This window comes from Mandrillus leucophaeus, unplaced genomic scaffold (genome assembly GCF_000951045.1).
Source record: "Mandrillus leucophaeus isolate KB7577 unplaced genomic scaffold, Mleu.le_1.0 Scaffold394, whole genome shotgun sequence".
In the NCBI taxonomy this organism is placed as follows: Eukaryota; Metazoa; Chordata; class Mammalia; order Primates; family Cercopithecidae; genus Mandrillus; species Mandrillus leucophaeus.
The window spans coordinates 2,651,096-2,673,456 of record NW_012104187.1 but is presented as its reverse complement, the minus strand read 5'-3'; positions in this window follow the sequence as shown (position 1 = coordinate 2,673,456).

Sequence of the window (22,361 nt, the reverse complement as noted above, 5' to 3'; positions counted from 1 at the left end):
CTTTCACCCTAAAAAGCTAGAAGAAAGTCAATGAAACCCAAAGGAAGCAGAAGAGGAAGCAGAAGAAAGGAAATAATAAAATTCAGAAAAGGAATCAATGAACTAGAAATCAGAAAAAATAGAAGAAAATTCATGAAATCAAAGTTTAATCTTTTTATAGATCTTTCAGAAGATCTATAAAATTGATAAAATTATAACTGATCAGGGGAAAATAGAGAAAATACAAATTTCCATTAACAAAAATGAGAGAATGCTGTCACTACAGATTCTACAGACACTAAAAGGATAATTAGGGACAACTGTAGGCCAGTAAATTCAAGAATGTAGGTGAAATGACAAATTCCTTGGAAGACACAAATAACCAAAACTCACTAAAGAAGAAATAGTTGGGGCCGGGCACAGTGGCTCATGCATGTAATCCCAGCAGTTTGGGAGGCCCAGGCGGGCGGATCATGAGGTCAGGAGTTTGAGAACATCCTGGCTAACACGGTGAAACCCCATCTCTACTAAAAATACAAAAAATTAGCCGGGTGTGGTGGCAGGTGCCTGCAGTTCCAGCTATTAGGGAGGCTGAGGCAGGAGAATGGCGTGAACCCAGGAGGCAGAGCTTACAGTGAGCCGAGATCACGCCACTTCACTCCAGCCCTGGGCGACAGAGTGAGACTCCGTCTCAAAAAAAAAAAAAAGAAGAAATAGCTAACACGAATAACCCTATACCTATTAAAGAAATTGCATAAGTAGTTAGAAACTAATTGCATTATTAGTAAAACTCTTCCCACAGAGAAAATTACGGGTTTTGTTGGTGAATTATTTCAATTTTTTTAAACACTATTTTAGAAAACTCTTCCAGAAGGGAATACTTCCCAACTTCTTCTATGAGATTTTGGTATTACTCTGATAATGAAACCAGACAAAGATATTACAAGAAAATAAAATAACAGACCAATATATCTCATGAACATAGATGAAAAATTCTTTAAAAAATTTTTAGCAGATCAAATTTAGTAATGTATAAAAAGGATAACTCATCATTAGTAAGTGAGGTTTATCCCAGGAATGTGAGGTTGATTAAACATTTTAAAATCAAACAGTGCAATTTACCATATTAACAGATGAAAAAAGAAAACCTACATGATCATCTCAATAGACCTACAAAAAGTATGTGATAAAATCTAACATCAATTCCTGAGGAAAATTGTCAGTAATAAGAGGAAACTTCTTCAAAATGGTACATTTATGAGAAACTAGAGCTGACATTATACTCACTGACAAAGGACTGAATGCTTTCCTCTCCAGATCAGGAAGAAGACAATTATATTTACTAACATTAATTCTATTCAGCATTGTACTGAGTTTCTCGGTTCTAGCCAGTACAAAAAGGCAAAAACAAAAGAAATAAGCCATCTAAATTAGAAAGGAAGTAAAACAGTCTTTATTTATAAATTACATAAGTATACAAAATAAAATCCACTGAACTACTAAGTTTAGCAAAACTGAAGGATTCAAGACCAATATATAAAAATCAATTGTATTTGTATAAATAAGCAATGAACAATCAGAAACTGGAATTTTAAAAATTAGGGTAGTATAAAAAGTATGGAACATTTAGGGAAAAATCTGATAAAAGATGTGCAGGATCTGTCCCTGAAAATGACAAAACAGTGCTGAGAGACATTTGAAAAGACTCAATGAAGTGGAGAGATGGATACCGAGTTCTTGGTCTGGATAACTCAATGTTGTTGTCAATTCTCCCCCAGTTAAGGCAATCATACTCAAAAATCACAGCAAGTTTGTTGTTGTTTTGTTGTTGTTTTGTTTTGTTTTGCCTTAGAAATTGACAAACTGATATATGAGATACCAAGGATCTAGAATAGCCAAAATGCCATTGAAAAAGAATGACAAAGTTGGAAGTTTTTTACTATATGGCTTCAAGAATAAGGCATTATAATAGAGACAATGTACTATTGGCATTGCTATGGTTTGGATGTTTGTTCCCCGCAAACCTCATGTTGAAATTTGATCCCAATGTTGAAAGTGGGACCTAATAGGAGGTGTTTGGGTCATAGGGACAGCTCCCTCATGAATAGATCAATGCCTTCCCTTGCAGGTAAGTGAGTTCTCACTCTCTTAGTTCCCATGAGAGCTGGTTGTTAAAAAGAGTCCTGCCTCTCTTACTTCCTTTCCTGACACATGGTCTCTGTACACACCAACTCCCCTTCACCTTCCACTACAAGTGGAAGCAGCCTGAGGCCATCACCAGATGCCCAGTCTTGGACTTTTTAGCCATCAGAATCATGATCCAAATAACCCTTTCCTCTTTATAAATTACTCAGGCTCAGATATTCCTTTATAGCAACACAAAATGGACTAAGACAGGCATCAAGATATGCAGGTAGATCAGGGGAGCAGAATAGAGCCTGCGAGAAATAAACCCACACATACATAACCATTTTTTTTTTTTGACAAAGATACAAAGGCACTTTATTGGCTAAAGAGTTGTCTTTTCAACAAATGGTACTGGAACATTTGGCTATCCATGTCGAAACAAAAACAAGCAAAAAACTTTGATCTGTATCTCACACATTTACAAAAATGATCTTAAATGGATCACAGACTTAGATGTAAAACATAAAAGGGTAAGAATTCTAGGAGAAAATTTTTGTGACTTAGGGTTAGGCAGAGATTTCTTAGCTATGACACCAAAAGCACAATTCATAAAACAAAACAATTGATACATTGCCAAAATTAAGAACTTTTGCTCTTAAAAAGATACTGTTAACAGAATGAAAGGACAACCCACAGACTGAGTGGAAAAATGTGCAAATTGCATACCTATTGAACACTTGCATGCAGAATATATAAAGAACTTTCAAAACTCAGTAAGAAAACAGACAACCTCATAAAAATGGAAATACTGTAAACAAACACTTCACCAAAGAAGATATGTGACTGACGAATGTGCACATGATCAGATACTCAACATTATTAGTCAACAAGGCAATCTGAACTTTGAAAATCCGTAAGAAAATATTATATACCTATTAGAATTACAAAAATTGAAAAGACTAACCATACCAAGTGTTGGCAAGGATGTGGAAAAAAATGGAACTCATATACTGCCAGTGGGAAAGTAAAAATGTTATAATCACTTTCAAAAACAGTTTGAAAAATTTCTTTAAAAGTTAAACATATGCCTATCATATTGCTCCATCATTCATATCCTAGGTATTTATCCAAAGTAAAAGCATATCTCCATACAAAGACTTGTACATGAATGTCCATAGCAGCTAGATTTGTCATATCAAAAACTGAAAACAATCCATGTGTCCACCATGGATAAATAAGTTGTATATCCACACAGCAGAGTATTACTCTGCAATACAAAGGGATGAACTGCTGATACATCCAACAATATCAACAAATCTCGAAATTATGCTGAGTGAAAGAAGCCAAAGACAAGTACATACTTACGATTCTACTTATACAGAATTCTATAAAGTGCAAAATTAATCTATAGTAATAAAAAGCAGATCAGTGGTTTCCTGAGACTGGAAGGAGGGTTAGAGAGAGAAGATTAGAAAGAGACAGGAAGAAACTATTGGAGGTGATAAATTCATTATCTTGATTGTGGTGATAGTTTCTTGAGCATCTAATTGCAGACTTTAAATATGTACAGTTTACTGTGTGTCATTTATACCTCAATAAAGCTGTCAGAAAATGTATTAAAGTAAATGATAAAGACCACCATCAGAAATAATGCATATTTTGTTTAAGATATAGAGGGTTAAGGCAGTATGTGGTTTTTAAAAAATCATTTGGAATTTCAAAGGTTTTAAGACATAACATAAAGATAGATCTTTTTTATAGGATTATTGGTTTAATGAGATGTTACCCCAAGGCAAAGCCAATATTTATTAACCTCCAATGGTCAATTTTCACCTCAGGAAAATAGTGGATTTATAAATATTTATAGCTGTTATAGAGGACTTTTGATGCTACATATTGAGATGAGTACAGAAACAAAGTATATTACTGAGTCTGAAGACTGATACAACTTTAAAAATATGTTTCAAAAAGCATTTCAGGATGACAGTAGAGAAAAATAAAAATAAGCATGAAGACTTCTGAGATGAGGTACTGTTTAAAGGCACTGGATGTTTTTAATTTGGCAGAAACATGAGAATCAGATTGAACTCTGTTATTGGAATAATAATTATTACAAAATAATGCTGAGAAAATTTATACTTTTTGACTACAACCACTTCCCCTCTGTCATGTATGGAAACAAAGAATTCCAAGACAGGTAGTGTTCCTCAGACTGAGAGTTGAGGATCTTTAGAATGTCTGAAGGAAGTTTTAAAGTAAAGCAAGCAAGGCTGAGACATTCATGCATGTTGGATAGGGCTATGGGCTCAAGATGAATTCACTTTCTCTACTGTGTTCGTCATTAATTAATTAATCCAATCAACAAATATGTGTGGAGCATCTACGATGCACTGACACTTGGTCCAGTGCTTTTCAAAATTCTGATCTACAGTGAACAAAATCTCTCTATTTTTAGCATCCTTTCTGAATGGTCTTTTTTATTTCTTGCCATAACAGAGTCATTCCTCAGGGATACCATGTCTTCTACAGTCCTATTAAGTGAAAGACCCATCTAAACATCTTTCTTCCTCCTTATCAGTACTAGCATATTATTCCCTCTTCTTTTTGTAAAATTCAGTTCTTTAGCTGCCTCATCTTCAGTGACTTCTCCTTCACCTCAATAACCCCCGGCCAAGAAGCACCTAGATTAGGAACGGCATTGTATCAATAGCGCTAATTCATGTATGCCCCTTCTCACCATGACTTTTTGTAGTTGTAGTTCAACTACTTGGACTATAATGGTTTTTGTCTTTACCTCTTTCCTTTCTTCCTTTTCTTTTTTTCTCTTTTCCCCCTTTTATTCTCATCTTTTAAACCTATATCCCTCTACGTTCTAGCCATTACCTTTCTTTTCTGTTCACTTCTTCCTCCACTCAGTTTAAAATTAAACATTGTGTTTAGACACTTTACTAAAACCTCTGACATTACTTCTAACTTTCGAAAGAGTTTAGTTCTCACATTATGTCTAACTTTTCTGTAGATTCTTTGGGGTATGCAAATAATGACATTCTTTATTGTTTACTTTCCAGTCCTGTACCCTTAGTTTATTTTTCTTATCTTATTGTTCCTAAGACATACAGTAAAATGATGTACAGGTGTGATGTAATAATCCAAATATTCCCTTTCTCTCCACCTCCAAGGCAAACTCCCTAGTCTATGACACTATTTTCTTTCACTTGATCAACTAAATCTCCCTCCAAAATGGACTCCCTAGAATTACTCTGTTCCTTCCCAATCCTTTTGCATTTCATAAGCAGAATGATCTTTTCAAAATACAATTTAGGTTATGTAATAGCCTTGTCTTAAACCCTTCACTGGTTTATAACTGCACCTACAATAAAATCCAGAAGCTCTAACAGAATCTACTTCTTCAAGGCCTTCTTTTTTTTCACTAGATTTTACTCACTCTGCTTTCTTTTTCACTTTGTTTTTCTTTTTTCCAGAAGATGACAAAGCTTTCCTACCTCAGGTCCTTCTAATGGCTGTTCTTTCTGCCTGGAATGTTCTTTGCCTCACACTTTTCCTGCAAAACTCCTACTGATCCGGGGAAGCCCTCCCACAACTCCAGAAATTCAGAATTCAGTCAGCTCTCTTTCTCTCTCTCTCTTTTTTTTAGAGACAGAGTCGTGCTCTGTCACCCAGGCTGGAGTGCAGTGGCACAATCACAGCTCACTGCAGCCCAGAACTCCTGGGCTCGAGGGATCTTCCATCCTGAGTAGCTGAGACTACAGGCACACGACACTGTGCCCAGCTAATTTTAAAATTTTCTGTAGAGATGGGGTCTCACTATGTTGTCCAGGCCAGTCTTGAGCTCCTGGCTTCAAGTCATTGTCTCACCTCAGCCTCCCAATGTGCTGGGATTACAGGTGTGAGCCATAGCACCAGCTCGCTCTTTTAAAATGTTTCATGCAACTCTTCATTTTTCCTTCAAAACACTTACTACCTCATGTAATTATATATATTTATTTATATGGCTACTTAATATATGTCTCCCTCATTGTACTGAAAGCTCTGTGTGTTTACCCCATCATCCCTAGCCTGTGGCACTTTGCCCAGAAAATAGTGTGCTCTTAATATTTATTGAATGAATAAACAGATGAATGAGGATACAAAGAAGACACAATCCTGGCTCAGAAAATTGCACTCACAGGTCTTTCCTTCCAGTGTCAACGAGTTGTTGGCCTTACCAGTGTTAGAAGTGGCAATAAGGAACAGAATGATATCCATGATCCCAACTTCACATTCCACAGTGAGAGGACCTTGCTAGGTCAGGAATGGATTAATGTAAGCAGTTGCAGCAACCTGAATCATGGTAGTGAAAATGGCAGGAGGAGCAGGATAAACTGGGGTGAGAAATTAAATCCAGGCTTCATTCATTACACAACTAAACCCAGAAAAGCAGGATAGTCAAAATATTCACAGTTGGTTTGAATATAAACCTAAACAATTCAACACTTAGATTCCTTTTGTTATTTCCTTAGATTCCTTAAAGTCCATTTATTTCTCCTTCATTGCTTAATAAAAGTTTGTTTTCTTAAAGACAGAGTCTCACTTTGCTACCCAGGCTGGAGTACAGTGGCACAATCATAGCTTGCTGCAGCCTCAATCCCCTGACCTCAAGTGATCCTCCCACCTCAGCCTCCTGAGTAACTGGGACTGCAGCATGCACTACCATGCCCAGCTTTTAAAAAAAATTTTCAGTAGAAACAAGGTCTCACTATGTGGCCCGGGCTGGTCTTGAATTCCTGGGTTCATGTGATCCTCCTGCCTCAGCCTCCTAAAGTGCTGGGATTCAGGCATGAACCCCTGCGCCCAGCCTACAAAGAATTTTTAAACTGGTGTTGCATGCGAGTAACTAAAAGATCCATGCTGTTGCCCAAAGGAAAAAAACAAGTAGCAGCAACTGTTAGCTTCTAAAGTCAGAAGCAGCCAGGGTTCCTTGAGGAGAGATGTAGCGTCCCACAAGTTTAAATGTGGGTTGAATGGTAAATGTTGGTTCCTTCTCAGAGATCTCATCTTCCTCCCAGTCTTAAATAATGAGCTGTCCCTTCTCCTATTCAAGGACCCCACCCCAGAGGCCTGAGACCATCCTCTTGTTCCTCGCATGAGACCTTGGCCTTCTGTCACCTTGTACCTTCAGCCAGGCTTTCGTTCTCTGTTGGAAACATCCCCTTGAGCTATAAATCAGCTTGTTCTCTTTTCCCTTGAATTCATATTACCCTCTGGCTATTACATAATTTATATCTTTCTTTCTTTCTCATTAAACCTTTCCATTTCCTTACCTCCCACTCACTCCTTAGCCCACTGCAATCTATTTAGAAGTAATTTTAAAACCTTTCTAAAAGAACTTCCTATCTAAAAATCCAGAGTATTTTCTAGTGTTTACCCAGTGATGTGCCAGTAAAATATTGAATAATCAGCTTCTCAGAGCAGGAGTAGGGGAGCCTAGATTTGTAGTATATTCCTCTTTCATTAAGTGTTGCAAATACATTCACCATGACTGCTTTCAGCTACCAACTTGGCATCAACTGGTTTGCAAAACTTCTGAAAATTTAACATTGGCACTTGTGAGCCATGATGAGCCTGCCCTAGCACACCATTGTAATCTTACTGAAATCCTCTGTTGCATGAGGATCTGTCAATCACTCTTTACTTCAACTATGTCCCATTCTCTGATATTCCAAGATATTACACGCCTTTGAGACTTCTCCTACATCTTTGCCTGTTACCTTCCTGGAATCTTCTTTCTCCTCTTGCTTAAGACTTAAGGTTCACTGGGGTCCAGTGACGTTCTTTCTTGACAAACTTTCCTAGTGAAATCAAACATAACTTCTGTAGTTTCAAATGCAGTTATATATCTCTCATGCAAGAGTGCACCTGAACTGCCTTGTGGTCAGACAGACTGCAAACCCAAAATGTCATAACCATTCTATGACCTGGGCTCCCTACCTCTTTCTAAGCAGTAAAGCACTGCTCTTTTATCTCCCCAATAATTCCTAAATCCAGCTCTGCTTCTCCATTTCTATCAGTATTGCTGCTTCAAAAGGAGGAATCATTTATAAAGCAATCCATAAAAGTCAAAGTTAATGATCTCCCCATCAGCGTAAAACTGATTCATGGGTCATCAGTCACTGGTACTATTTCCCAAGATGTGTACTGTGTTTTAATAGTAGAAAAAAAAGAAGTTTTTTAATTAAAAAAAGAAATGTTTAGGATTCACTGAGTTAAGTGAAGCAGAGGTTTGGGTTGGTTTTCACTTTTTGGAAACTTTAGTATGCTAATGTGGATTGCAGAGAGGATCTGAGTTAAAATAGGACTATCTGAGCGTGAAAGAGTCTCTCTCTTACGTTGCAATAGCCTTGACCTCATTGTAATAGTCTTGAATCAAGTCTTCCTTTAAAAAACAAACAAACCAAAAAGTATTACTGCCTTGCAGCACATAAGCTGTCTTTAGAATACAGTTCAGAGTGACCCTGGTCTGCAGAATAAGAGTTAAAAACCTCAAAAAATGCAAAGCCGTCTTTGACTTGGTCTCTGCCTACCACTCCAGCCTCAACACTGTCTGTCTCTGTCTTTGATCTTAAACTTGAACATTTACATTTTTGTGTTTGCCTCACAAACCATGTTGTTTGCCACCATTCTTATATTCATGCCCTTCTCTAAGCGAGAATTTCTCTTACCAGCCCACTTGTCCAGACAATGCCTACTTTGGTTCTCTGTTCTCTGGCATCATTTCTTCCAGAGTCCTTCCTGGTTTTCTCAGCACCTTCCATCTGTATCTTATTTATTCTCATCATCAAAGATAGTGCTTGTCTGTATTAAGTATATCTTTTTTTTTTTTTTTTTTTTTGAGACGGGATCTCACTGTTGCCCAGGCTGGAGCTCAGTGGCCCTAATATGGCTCACTGTACCCTAGACCTCCTGGGCTCAAGAGATCCTCCTGTCTCAGCCTGCCATATAGCTGAGACCACAGGTGTGTGCCACCACACCTGACTAATTTTTAAATTTTTTGTAGAGACAGGATTGCACTTTGTTGTCCAGGCTGGTCTCGAACTCCTGGGTCCAAGTGATCCTCCCACCTCGGCCTCCCAAAGTCCAGGGATTCCAGGTGTGAGTCACTGTGCCCAGGCATTTTTTTATTCTCATGCTTTGGCATCTGGGGCCTTGCTGACCCGGGAGAGACTGCCCCCTCCCAGGGCTAGCTAATTCCTAGACACAGTAACGGACTCACTTGCAAGTACACCTTTTGTATGCAAACCAACCAATCCAAAACCCATACCACTAACCACCTCCTTTACTGGGCTCTTATAGGACTCTTACAGCCCAGGCCACTATTACACAACCTTAATATGTCAGCACCAGGTACCAGACAACTAGAGACAGTCCCTATACCCCAGTGCCCACTGAAATTACTCAAACCAGCTAGTCCTAAACCTGCTTCCCTGCTTCCCCTGTTCTTCAGCAGAAAGCACAATAAAAGCTTCTGCCCACATTTTTCTTTATACCCCATCTCCTCACAGACCCTGGTACTTCCCCTGAGGTCCCCTGTGTGGTCTGTTGTGCCTCCTGTTTCCAGGGAACTGTGAGTATAAACTTCTTATATGAAGTCTTTTCTGTGTCTGCACATTTTACTACTATTGATTTAAACAAATTCTGAGTACCTTTGAAAATACTGTCACATGGTAGATCTTCAAGAAATGTTTGTTGAATAAATAATATTAAGTAACTAATTAGTTTACTGTTTGCAAGAATATAAAAGCTGCCATCCTGAGTTAGCCTGCTGGATCATCTAGCTCTGCACTCTGATGTCAGTGAATCCATCACAAAATATAGTTGACATCAATAGTTAAGCTGTATCTTCAAAACAAAAAAAGTCCTTAATGAAAAAAGAGAAAGGAATCACATATTGTTTTTAATTTTCCTTGAATAATGAGGGTTTCAGTTACAGTAAGACAGTTGGGTTTTTCCCCTTCACTGCCACTAGCTTTAAATTCAACCCTTACATTTAGGAATATTGAGGAATGTCAATGCTGACATTTCTACAAATTGAGGGAATGCCAGCATTGAAAAAGCCTAGATGGGCGTGGCACAGTGGCTCATGCCTGTAATCCCAACACGTTGAGAGGCTGAGGCAGGTGCATCACTTGAGGCCAGGAGTTCAAGACCAGCCTGGGCAACATGGTGAAACCCCACCTCTACTAAAAATACAAAAATTAGCTGAGAGTGGCGGTGCACACCTGTAATCCCAGGTACTCCAAAGACTTAGGCACAAGAATCGCTTGAGCCCGGGAGGTGAAGGTTGCAGTGAGCCAAGATCATGCCACTGCACACCAGCCTGGGGAACAGAGCAAGATTCCATCTCTAAAAACAAAAGAAAACAAAAAAGAAATAGCCTAGATAAAAATCCTATCTAGGAGAGGACAGGAGAATTCTCTTCTGGGCCTATGAGTCAGGCTGGTCTCTTTTTGGTATGAGAAGGAGGGAACTACAGGGGTCTCCATAAATTCAGCTCATTTGACTTATTGTGGAAGATGACAGTGTCCTTCATTTCTAGTTAAAATCAGCCACTGAATCGGTTATAAGCTTTATGTCGCAAGTAGCAGAAAAATCCATCCCAAACTGGCTTAACACACTAGCACACAAAGGATAAGTCAGGAGGTAGACTGATGCCCTTCCAATGTTAAACACAACTAAAACAGAAAATACTTCCAAGGAAAGATATAAAAGCACTAAAACTATATTAACTGGGTCCAAAACATAAAAAAGAGGTATGAACATAGGAGTCAGGGGTAACTTTGGGTCCGGGAAGGAATGAGATGAAATGGAGAGGAAGCCATATGGTTACGATTCAGTTATTTGTCAAGGTTCTTACTTTTGTTTTGCATGGTGGGTTTGAGGGTGTTTATTACATTATTAAAAACATAATAAATAAATAAGCAAGCATACTTAGAGACAGAGCTAGAACTAGAACAAAAATTTTCTGATCCTAGGCAGCTCCTGCAAAAGACAAAAGCTGTTGTTATAGGATGCCTGCTCCTGGTCCAACCACTCCTCCTCCACCTCTGTAACTTGGAGAAGGCACAGGGCAACTTCATAACCTTCTGTTTTCAGCAAGGCATGGAGTTAGGGCCTCATTCTGTGCTAAAACAGGATTCAAGCCGAAGAGTTTTAGATGAAATAAATACGCATTTTTTAAGGAAAATAAATTTAAGGAATAGCCATTCCTAAGAGAAATAGATTGATGGAGTAAAATAAATAAACCAAGAACAGCTATCAATTAGTGGAATGCTCCCTGTATTGTTAACTGAGAATTTGCAAATGCTGAATAATTAATTTTGGCATCAATAGTTAACACAATTTAGTAACAGGAGAGGAAGGCTGTCTGATTGAGAAGCCAAATCTTAGGTTGTATTTTGATGAGTAATGCCCATAACAGGTTAGCCAATTCTTCTGTTATTAAATTAATCTCATATGAATACGATCTTGAAATAATATATGTGATATGTGAGGCTTGCCTGCACTAGGAAAAAAAAAAGTAGTTCAATGTTTCCATTCTAACTCTTCATTGATTAATGTCATTGGTGATTGGTTGGAAGTGGAGGTTAAAAAAAAACAACTATGTATGAGTCTAAAAGGAATTTTTTTTCTCCTTCAGACTATGTTTAAAATTTTATCCAAGCTGGGAATGGTAGTGCATGACTATAGTCCCAATTTCTTGGGAGTATGAGATGGGAGAATTGCTTGAGTCCAGGAGTTTGAGCCTGGGCAACATAGCAAGACTCCATCTCTAAAAATACTTAAATAAAATAAAAATATTTAAAAATGTTTTCTCCTAATGACTGGTCAGAATCCAATTAAAGCTATGATTCCTCAGGTAAAGTTAAGTGAGCTAAAAAATTATTTTATGAATTTGATCAATATAAAAGGTCAAAGTAAATCACACAAAGAAAAGGAACTCTCCAAAACAGCTGTCTGACACTGTCTGCCTCCTTCCCCCTCTGTAGTTTATTCTTAAGGAAAATTTGCTGAATTTCCATTAACTCTTCTACTCTATATGTAGACTTAAAAATGTGTTTGTGTGTTGAATTGACATAGTATGAAACTTAAATATTTACCAGTGAACAAAAACACCAAGCATTGAAAAAGCCAGAACATGCTTGTTTGTTTTTTAATCCTGACTGGTTTAACCACAGTGAGACAAAAGCCAGAGGGATATTTGTGTCTGGTGAGGCTCATCAAGTTGTTTCAAATGCTCTAGAAATCACAGATGATCACCCTGCTATCTGCTTAATTCTGGCCATGAAGACTCAGTTGTGTGCTGATAATGTCACAGTGGTTCCCTCATGGTAGAGGACCTTGATGTTCAGGCTGCTTTTGAACAAACGTGATGTGATTCGTGATTTGAAAGGTAGCTAATCTGACAGCAGACTGTAGTGCAGATAGCAGCGGGGAGACAAAAGTGAGGTAATTATTCTAACCTTCTTTAGAGACAGTAATGTGGTCCTGAATTTGACAGTCAAAATAAGCAGGATAGGATGTAGGGGACAGGGAATGATGAGTTCAGTGCTAATGATGTTTAATTTAGCATCAGGACATCCAACTTCACCTATAGTGGGAAATGCAGAACTGGTGCTCGAGAGGATGACGTGAGGACTTAACCAAGGTGTAGCAAGCCACCTGAGTAGAGATCACTGATGCTGTGAAAGGCACCAGCTAGGTCTGAAGAGAATGTCTGATCTCCATCCCTCAGCAAATTATAGTAATTGCACAGGCCCCAGCAGATTCCTCTCCCCTACTGTGCTTAGAGATGTTATCATCAGGACTCCTTCTCAAACCACATACACACACCCCCCACACACACACATATACACTCCACACACACCCCACACATTCACACCTGCCCCCTCCCGCCTCCCCTCCGTGCCCCCTGCACACACCACATTCCAGGGTTCTCAAGGCTTTAGGAAAAGAAGTCTTGGTCATAAAATGTTTATGTAGGGAAGAAAAGACTTTTCCTGTATCCTTTTAAGATCCGTGGCTGGGCCTGAGAATGAAACTGACAAAAACAGATAAACAGGAGAAATGCATACATATTTTATTTGATGTTAATATTTTCATGTACATAGGGGCCTTTGGCCTTTGTATAAAGGAAAGGCCAAAAGAAGTGGATAGGCCTGACAGCTTGTATACTATCTTAACAGAGTGATAAGTTGTACATACGTGACAAGGCAAAGGAAAAGGTGGTTTCGCTAGGGTGGTAAATTGTGGGAAAGTGAGTAGGAAATACATAAGGGAAACTAATCAACAGTAAGGATTATTTTAGTAAGATTTGTTTTACAGATTTATCAGCATCAATTATGTCTCTGGTGATAAAAATTGTTCTCCTCTCCAGGGAGGACACCTTTCTCACTAGAAATTTATGTCCTGCTTTTAAGTAGAAAGAGGAAGTCAGAAAGCCCTTCCTGCATCTTCTGTTTCTCAACTGCCTTCAGCTCAAAGTAATCAATGTGCCAACGTGCCATATTTTGAAGTGGCATGTTCTGATCCCCTTCATTTGCTATTCTTGGCTTAGCAAATTTTGCTGAAATATAACATGAATACACTATGATTTTACCACAGGTACTTGATACATGTGTATCAAGTACATCACAATATAAAAATTAAAGATATTAATTTGTTATGTTATGTATTTATTTTCTATAAGAATAAACTCTAGACTAATATGTTCTTTTACTCTAGGTTAGGCCCCTAGATATTTATGTGCCTATTATAAACCATGAATTTAAAGTGTTCTTAATTTTAATTATATTATATTAACTGGCAATTTCTGCTTGATACATCAAGTGTTAAGGATTTAATCCATTTTTTTCTTACATTTGGTAGGTGATTAGGTCCAAAAAAATACCTAATTTTCATACTATTAAAATAAATGTATTTTACTTCATTTTTTTCCCTGAGGTAGGATCTCACTCTGTCACCCAGGCTGGAGAGTGCTGTGGCATGAACATGGCTCACTACAGTCTCAGCCTCCTGGGCTCAAGTGATCCTCCCACCTCAGCCTCACAAGTAGTTCAGACCACAGGCATATACACCCACACCCAGTTTTTTGTTTTGTTTTGTTTTTGTTTTTGTTTTGTAGAGACAAGTTCTCGCTATGTTACCTAGACTGATCTCAAACTCCTGGGCTCGAGTAATTCTCCTGCCTCAGCCTCCCAAAGGATGTAATGTGGACATCAATACCCATCAACACACCTGAGGGTGTGGGGATTATTTGTCACAGTAGAGTACTGATGTCCACATTTTATCATGTGACTGTGCCCTATTTAAAGAGGTAATGTTTTCAAACTAGAATAAGAGGCCATTTTTGTTGTCTCAGTATGGATTTAGCCTAAGTACAGTTTGTAAAAGTTGCTACTCTTGAAAATAAAGCATCATCAGGGAATATTCTGTTAAAACATAGGACACCATGAAAGAATCACACAGGGCAGTGTCAACTGCTCTCAAAGAGAACAAGTAACGATTTTTGCCCTTGATCCATTGGATCTTTGATCTGGTATTACAGTTAAGGTGACGTTAGTATTTGTTTTAAGTTTTACCATTATTCATAAGAATGGCAGGTAAAAGAGGAAAACGGTCATCACTGATCTTTATTCCATACCACAATCAAAGGTAAATGATGTTAACTGGATAAGTATTTGGTTTTACGTAAGTATTTTTTTCAGGATAAAGTCTGAGTTAATATTTGGTAATGCAGCCTAAAGTTCTTAAGAACCTTCTTCAGTATTGGTTATTGAAATTTTCAAGTTGATTAGACCTGATGCATCCAATGAATCCTTGATATATTTATAGCTAGGAGAGAAAATGAGACTTTGGGGTATCTGGTGTCCTTCACACTTACAGTTTTCATTCATCAAATCATTCATTTTTGTCCTTCATGGGATGAGTAATAGAGAAGGAAACATTAACTATATAAAAACATAGAGTAAATGTATGTCTACACATTGCAATAATTGTTCTGAAAGTGTAAGGGTCAGGCACCATGAGAGAGAATGAGGGAGGGATAGAAGAAGGGTATCAGAGAAAGCCTCTCTGCAAAGCAGTATTTAAGCTGACGTAGGTGTTAGCCAGGAAAAGGGGTAGCATTTCACATTAAGACAGAATCTCAAGTCTGTTTAATTGCAATAATTTACAATGAAATTATATGACCCTCATATACACCCTATTGGACCTAAAGGTATAACATAAAAATATTATAGATCATCTAACAATATGTGAAAATGTCACTCATTAATTTCAAATAGCAATTTGCAATTCTATGGTTATAAACTATTTGGCTTGGGGCAATATATTTCCAGGTCTTATGAAATTATTCATTCTCATTAAACACTAATGATCCTTACTGCGAAGATTAGAGCTAATTAACTACTCCTTTCACCTACATAAATTTATTAGTTACTCATGATGAATCTAGTAAATGTTTCCGTGTTAGTTGGCCAAAGTAAGTATTATGGACCAGCTACCGACACCACTAAGCATGCATGTAAACAAATACTTTGAAAAATAAACAAAGCTATCATTAGGTAATCAAGTTGAAAAACAGATGGACAGCAGAACCAAACATTACGATATATTAAATAGTCATCCACCTAACATTAGTGGGGTACCAAAACATGGTGTTTCCATAGTTACAGGCACTGGTGTACAGGGACTTTGGTGGTGAGTACGGTTACTTCATCACCATTTCAGAATCAAAAGGGTAACTGAAAATGATGGAGGTCATTAGCACTGACTTCCTTGCCTTAAATGCTAACAAGAAGTAGCTGCTTTTTAGAACCAGGAAGATTTCAAACAAAGTCAGCAATGACACCAAGTCATCACTGGCACGAATGGAAGAAAATGAGTTCATCAATGCTTCAGAGCAGAGGAGTGGTTCCCAAAGTGTGATCCAGGTAACAGCAGCATCAGCAGCACCTAATAACTTGTTAGAAATTCAAGTTAATGGCTCAGGCTGGGCATGGTGGCTCACGCCTGTAATCCTAGCACTCTGGGAGGCCAAGGCAGGTGGATTACTTGAGCTCAGGAGTTCGAGACCAGCCTGGGCAACATGGTGAAACTCCTTCTCTACAAAAAATACAAAAATTAGCCAGGCATGGTGCTGTGCACCTGTACTCCCAGCTACTTGCAGAGCTGAGGTGGGTGGATCACTTGAGACCAGGAGGCAGAGGTTGCAGTGAGCTGAGATTGTGCCACTTGCACTCCAGCCTGGGTTCAAAAAAAAAAAGAAAAAGAAAGGAAAAAGAAAAGAAAGAAAGAAAGAAAAAGGCTCCCTACCTTGGCTACTGATCAGAACATCTCAGGGCAAGGCAATCTGTGTTCTAACCAGGTGATCCTGATACATGCTGAAGTTTGAGAACCACTGCCATTGATTTTAAAACAAAACCAGACTCAAAAACTAGCCTCAATTTTCTTGCAATTTTCTAAGAGTTATTTTCTTTCATTTATGTCAATTCAGAACAAATTGGAGCCATGTAATAGCATATCATTTAACTTCAATAACTTAGCAATAAATTTGAATTGTTAAATTTTGAGTAAGTTGAACTCTGATCTTGGCATATTTTGAATGTGTTATAAATGTAAGGTTTTTGAAGATTATACAGAGTTTGTGCTGCCATAAATTTTTTTAGTTAGTGCAATTTAAATGCACAGGAAATTAAAATACGACTTATTGACCTAAGAATGTATATTTTCATTTGAAAATTTTTGTATCCTTTAGTATATCTCACACTATATGTACTAAAATTATTTGCCTCACTTTAAGACAGCCTGATATAGAACATATCCAATTCTTTAAAAAATATAGAAAATTAAATATTATTATTCACATCACAAAGAAATCATCTTTGGGCTTAAAACATATATTTTCTTATATAATTTAAAAATAAATTTATTCACAAAATTCAGTGTCTATACAATTTTTCTGGTACATGTATGACAACCAAATCAACTGTTTTTCAAATGCACTAATTTTTAAGTATTCTGTGCACATGTAACGTATCCTATACATGTCCTACCACTAGGCTGGAGCAGAGTCTGACATCCTATAAGAGGATTTTGCATAATCTATCTTTTGCTCCAAACACTGCATTTCTAAAAATCCGTTTGATCTAGAGACAGGGTCTTGCTGTGTTGCCCAGGCTGGTCTTGAACTGCTCGGCTCAAGCAATCTTCCTACCTCAGCCTCCTCAGTAGCTGGGACTACAGGTATGCACCACTGTGCCTGGAAACATTGCACTTTCAGAGGTGTCCTAATACTGTGAATAAATCACCAAACAAACTCCCCAAAATATAATTAAACCTATGTGTGAACGAAAGGGCTATCTTTGAGCAGACGTTACTCTGGTGCCATAGGTTGCTCTATAAGGAAGCATGTCAGGCAGTGTTTTGAGTCACTGAAAATTAATATTACAACCAGGCAACCATGTAACATATAAATAAGAACTCTGCCATCTTGGAGCAGAGGAGATGGGCTGAGAAAGGCTGCAGGGCAGCAAGAGAAGCATGTTAATTCTAGGGGAAGAGTTTGATGAACAAAATGCAAGAATAAGAGAGTTGGAGTTTCCTATGTTCCCCATTATGAAAGTCTCAAGGGTTCTCCAGAAAGAACAAGGAGCTACAGCTATTATTAACACAATTCACAAACTATAATGTGGAGTGGAGTTTCCTCCTGGTAAAGACCTGGAGATAAAGCTAGGAACAAGAAATTTCACCTGGTCTATATGTAATGACATTCCATTATCAATTCTTTTAAATTTGTTAAGGTGTATTTTATGGCTCAGAATGTGGTCTATTTTGGTGAATGTTCCGTGTGACCTTGATTAAAATCTGTATTCTGCTGTTGCTGGATGAAGCTGTCTATGGACATCAGTTATACCCAGTTGATTGATGGCAATGAATGCAACTATGTCCTTACTGATTTTCTGCCTGCTGGATCTGTCCGTTTTGACAGAGCGTGTTGGAGTCTTCAACTGTAATGGTGGATTCATCTATTTTTCCTTGCAGTTCTATCACTTTTTCCCTCCTGGAGTTTGCTGTTCTGTTGGTAGGTGCACACACATTAAGAAAGGTTGGCCGGGCCCGGTGCCTCATGCCTGTAATCCCAGCACTTAGGGAGGTCAAGGTAGGTGGATCACGAGATCAGGAGATGGAGACCAGCCTGGCCAACATCTCTACTAAAAATACAAAAATTAGCTGGGTGTGGTGGCATGCGCCTGTAATCCCAGCTATGTGGGAGGCTGAGGCAGGAGACTTGCTTGAACCCGGGAGGCAGAGGTTGCAGTGAGCTGAGGTCACACCATTGCACTCCAGCCTGGGCAACAAGAGTGAAACTCTGTCTCAAAAAAAAAAAAAAAAAAAAAAAAATTGTTATGTCTTCTTGGAGAACTGTCCCTTTTATCATTATGTAATGCCCCTCTTTTACACTGATAATTTTACTTGCTGTGAAGTCTTCTGTCTAAAATTAATATAGCTACTCCTGTTTTCTTTTGACTAGGTATATATGTATCTTTTAAGTGGTTTTCTTATCAGCACCATATAGTTGAGTCTTGTTTTTTTATCCACTCTGACCATTGATGTTCACAGTGATTGTTGATGTAGTTGGATTAATAGCTTTCACTCTTTCTTCTGGCTTTTGTGGTTTCAGCCGAGCATTTTATATGATTCCATTTCTCTCTTTTTTTTTTTTTTTTTGGAGACAAGGTCTCACTCTGTTATGCAGGCTGGAGGGCAGCGGCTCAATCTTGGCTCACTGACTCAGCGTCCCGGGTCTGGGACTATAGGCATGCACCACCATGCCAAGTTAATTTTTTGTATTTTTTGGTAGAGATGGGGTTTCGCCATATTGCCCAGGCTGGTCTTGAACTCCTGGACTCAAGCAATCCTCCCGTTTCAGCCTCTTGAAGTGTTGAAATTACAGGCACTAGCCAGGTAATCAGTCATGGCACCCAGCTGTTTTCTCTCCTTTCTTAGCATACCAATTATACTTCTTTTTTAAAAAAACTTTTAGTAGTTGTCCTAGAGTTTGCAATATATATTTAAAGCTAATCGAAGCCCACTTTCAAATAACACTACCAGTTCCCAGATAGTGTGAATGCCTTACAAAAACAAAATAATCCTAATTATTCCCTCCTGTCTCTTGTATCATTGCTGTCATTAATTTCACTTAAATATAGCATATATAAATATATATGTATAGTCATGTGTTGCTTAATGACAAGGCTACAGTCTAAGAAATGTGTCATTAGGTGATTTTGTCACTATGTGAACACCATAGTGTATACTTACACAAACCTAGATGGTCTAGCCCACTACACACCTAGGCTGTATGGTGTAGCTTATTGCTCAGGCTACAAAGCAGTACAGCATGTTACTATACTGAGTACTGTAGGTAATTCTAATACAATGGTAAGTACCCGTGTATTTAAACATATCTAAGGAGAAAAAGTACAATAAAAATACACTATTATAATCTTATGGGACCACCATTGTATATGTGGTTTGTCATTGACTAAAACATCATCATGTGGTTCATGACTGTATATACGTATGTGTATACTATGTATATATATGTATTATGTATATATATCCCATAGGCACAGATAAGATATATACATAAACATACATAATCCAATACATTGTTGCCATTATTGTTTTGAACAAATTGTTATCTGTTAGGTCAATTAATAATAAGAAAAATAAGTCTTTATTTTACCTTTTCCTTTTTTTTTTTTCAAACGGCGCCTCACTCTGTTGCCTAGGCTGGAATGCAGTGGCACCTTCATGGCTCACTGCAGCCTCAACCTCTTGGAGTCAAGCAATCCTCCCACCTCAGCCTCCCAAGTAGCTGGGACTACAGGCATGCACCACCATGCCCGGCATATTTTTTAATATTTTGTAGAGATGAGGTCTCAATATGTTGCCCAGACTGGTCTTGAACTCTATTTTACCTTTTCTTATTTCATCTTTGTTGTTCTTCCTTTCTCTATGTAGATCCCAGTTTCTGACCTATATTATTTTTCTCTTCTCTAAAGAACTTCTTTTAACATTTCTTGCAAGTCAGGTCTGCTGGCAACAAATTCCCTCAATTTCTGTTTGTCTGAGAAAAGTCTTTATTTCTCCTTTACTTTTGAAGGACAATTTTACAGGATACAGGAATCTAGGTTGGTGGTTATTTTTCCTTACAGCTTTAAATATTTCACTCTCTCTTGGTTTGCATGATGTCTGAAGAGAAGTCCAATGTAATTCTTACTTTCATTCCCCTATAGGTAAGTTTTTTTTTCCGCCCCCCTCTGGTGTCTTTCAGGATTTTTTTCTTTATCTTTGATCTTTTGTAGTTTGAAACTTCAAACTACAATTTCTCCAATTTTTCCATATGCCTCAGGGCAATTTTTTGGTATTTATCTTGCTTAATGTTTTCTGAGTTTCCTGAATCTGTGGTTTCGTATCTGACATCAATTTGGAGAAAATTCTCATTCATTATTATTTTAAATATTTCTTCTGTTCCTTTCTTTCTTTCTTCTCCTTCTGGTATTTCTATTTAATATATACACCTTTTGTAGCTGTCCTACAGTTCTTTGATATTATATTCTGTATTTCTCAGTCTTTGTTATCTTTGCCATTCAGTGTTGAGCGTTTATATTGAGATATCCTGAAGCTCAGAGATTTTCTCCTTAGCTGTGTCTACTAAGAAGCCCAAAGGCATTTTCCAATTCTGTTACAGTGCTTTTTGGTTCTTCCTTAGAATTTTCATCTCTCTGCTTACATTGCCCATTTGCTCTTGCATGCTATTTTATCCATTCGAGCCCTTAGCATATTAATCATAGCTGTTTTAAATTCCCTGTCTGATAATTTCAATATCCCTGTCATGCCTGGTTCTGATGCTTGCTTTGTCTCTTCGAACTGTTTTTTGTCTATCAGTATGCCTGGTAATTTTTTTTCTGGATAGACAGGATGTACTGGGTAAATGACTGCCATAATAGGCCTTTCGTAATATGATGGAAGGTATGGAGGAAGAGGAAGCATTCATTAGTCCTATAATCAGGCCTCCATTGTTTAGTGAGGCTGTACCTTCAGACTATGAACTTCATAAGTGTTTCTCAGTTTTTTTCTCCACCCTTTAGTGGGACAGGATGGCTAGAATTGGATGGGTATGTCCCTTCCTCCAGGTCAGTTAAGCTCTGATAAACCCAAGGTTAAGTTCTGCTTAAATAGATTCTCCTGAGGGCAGACCTTGTTAAGAAGAACTAAGTGCTCTGGCATATTTCAAAATGCTTCCTTTTTCCTTCCCCTGCCCAAAGCACAAGGGAATTTTTCTCTGATATTTACTGTGAGCATCTGGTTGAGCTTCTAGGGGTAAAACACAGAAACCCCATGACTGGGTCCCCCTGGAGTTTTTAACTCGCAGACATGCCTACATCTAGCCTCTGTCAGTTTTTCAATTACACTTCAGGATTTCTGAGGCAGTTTCTCCTCCATATGCTATGATTCTCTGTGTCTGCCTGTCTGCTTCTCCAATTTTAAGCACAACATTTTGCTCTGTGACTTCACTTCTCTTATACATCTAAGAGGTGTGGTTGAAATTTTCATTTGTTAGGATAGGATGGTAACTTCCTAGTTCCTCACATGTGGAACCAGGAATCCAAAGCCTCTTTTTTTCTATATATACTATTATAACTAAATTACGGAATATATCTGCTTAAAGATAATTAAGAATTGAAATGAACTCTAAACTGTATTGTTTCCTCATTAAATAGGGATACTACTATCTATGTTTCGCAATGTTGAGAAGATTAAATAATCCCATGTATGTGAAGTCCTTCAGATAGTCCCTGGCATACAGTAAGAGCGCACACCTACATCATCATGATCAAGATCACCATTGAATGAATCATGTCATCTTTACCGTCATGCTCTTTGTTTTATACACAAAATCTGACAATATTAGTATTACGCGTCTTCCAGAGTCAGAACTCAACATTTGTCCTAAATCTAAACTTCAGTTAAATCTCACCTCCACCATAGAAAGGATGAAAGTAAGCCACATTTAACACAATTCCTCCTCCCCATGGCACAGTTTCAGAAACTTCTCCAAACATATATTAATTATTTTAAATTCAGGAAAATCAGCAACTTGCCATGATTTATAAACAATCAGATGTTCC